Below are 1,966 nucleotides of genomic sequence, written 5' to 3' on the forward strand. Positions count from 1 at the left end.
TGGGTGGCTCAGTCAGTCAGGCATCTCACTTTTGATTTCAGCTCAGATCCTGATCTCAGGGTCCTGGGATTGAGCCCTTCCTCAGGGAGTCTGCTGGGCTCCTCCTGCCTTGAAGGGGCTCTCTCTCTTTCTCTCAAAAAAAAAAAAAAAAAAAAAATAGGGATCCCTGGGTGGCACAGCGGTTTGGCGCCTGCCTTTGGCCCAGGGCGCGATCCTGGAGACCCGGGATCGAATCCCACGTCGGGCTCCCGGTGCATGGAGCCTGCTTCTCCCTCTGCCTGTGTCTCTGCCTCTCTCTTTCTCTCTCACTGTGTGCCTATCATAAAAAAATAATAATAATAGTAATAATAAAAGACTTTAGGAGCCTCAGCTTTTCATTCAATTCTGACACTTAACTACCCAGGCTTAATGCAGACCCTATAGGTTAGGGACTGAGCCCACCTCAGACGCCAGTCATTGGTATTGGGCTCCCAGGGCACCCACACTTTATCTGACTTGGCTTCACATCATAAGCTCCCAGGACCCTGTCCTCAGTTTCAATAAATCTGTTATAGCAGCTCAGAGGATTCAGGGACACACTTGACTCACTATTATCGGTTGATTAGAGAGGATATTACACAGGATGCAAACGGCCAGCCAGGGGAAGAGGTACTTAGGGTGGGATTCGAAAGGGTCCCTAGCACAGGAGCTTCTGTCCCTGTGGAGTTGGGGGGGGGCGCCACCCTCCCCGCACAAAGGATGTGTTCACCAACCTGCAAGCTCTCCCCACTCTCTCATTTAGGATTTTAACGGAGGTTTCATTCGGTAGGTATGGTAGACGATTGAAGATTAACTCGGTGGGCAGCCCCTCCCCGCTTCTTAGAGACGGGGTGGGGGTGGGGGTGGGGGTGGGAGGGAGGGGCCGAAATTCCTAATTCTCTAATCCCCACCGGGTCCTTCCGCCGGTGAGCCCACCCCACAGAGCCCCCGCCCATCAGCCATCAGTCACCTCATTAACATGCAAAAACATAATTTTAATAGTCTGGAGGTTCCAAAGATCCTGGAAGTTTTTTTTTTGTTTTTTTTTGTTTTTTTAAGATTTTATTCATTTATTCCTGAGAGGCACAGAGAGAGGCAGAGACACAGGCAGAGGGAGAAGCAGGCTCCATGCAGGGAGCCCGAGGCGGGACTCGATCCCAGGACCCCGGGATCACACCCTGAGCCCGGAGACGCTCAACCACTGAGCCACCCAGGCGCCGCTCTTGGAAAGTCTTAGTCTAGAGCTGGGGACTAAGATCAAACAGTGTCCCAAGAGAAGCTCCTATCACCCCTGTCACTCCATTTTACAGGGATTTCGGGGGCTGCGTGCCAAGATCCAGGGCCAAAGTCGAAATAAATAAATCTTTCTGGGCTCCTGGGTATCACGGTAACCCCGGCGTGGGGTAGTCCGGTCCGCCCCGCAGTGGGGCTCTCCGGGCTCCACCCTCCTCCAGCAGCAGGTCGGGGGGCAGGTGCGAGCGCCGTGGACGTGGAGGGGTTTCCCGCGCTGTGGTGCGGCCCCTCAGCACCGCCGGCTCCGCAGCCCTGGAGCCCCCCACCTGCGCGGGCCCGCTGACCAGCCCCCCCCCGCCCCCCGCACTCCATCCCTTGGGTTTTCCGACATCTCCTCCCACTTAGGCAGAGAGCCCCTTTATGGAAGGCCTCCCCGCATCATCGAATTTGAGGGTGCCAGCTGTATCCGGCCAGGACCCTGCACAAACGAAGTAGCACAAAAGAGCAGCCTCCAGGCTTGGGGTTTCCCTCCCCAGAAACAGCCAGTGTCCCCAGGCTCTTTGGTACCTGCCCATCCAGAAACACCATCACCTGGTTTTTGTTTGTTGATTGGTTTTGGATTATCAAGAATTTGTGAATCTCGAGGTTCACTGAGGCATGTGAATGGATGGGACTCCAACCTCCCGCCCCCCCCCCACCCCCCCTCCCAGCCAGG

Source organism: Canis lupus, chromosome 27, assembly GCF_048164855.1.
Source record: "Canis lupus baileyi chromosome 27, mCanLup2.hap1, whole genome shotgun sequence".
Classification (NCBI taxonomy): domain Eukaryota; kingdom Metazoa; phylum Chordata; class Mammalia; order Carnivora; family Canidae; genus Canis; species Canis lupus.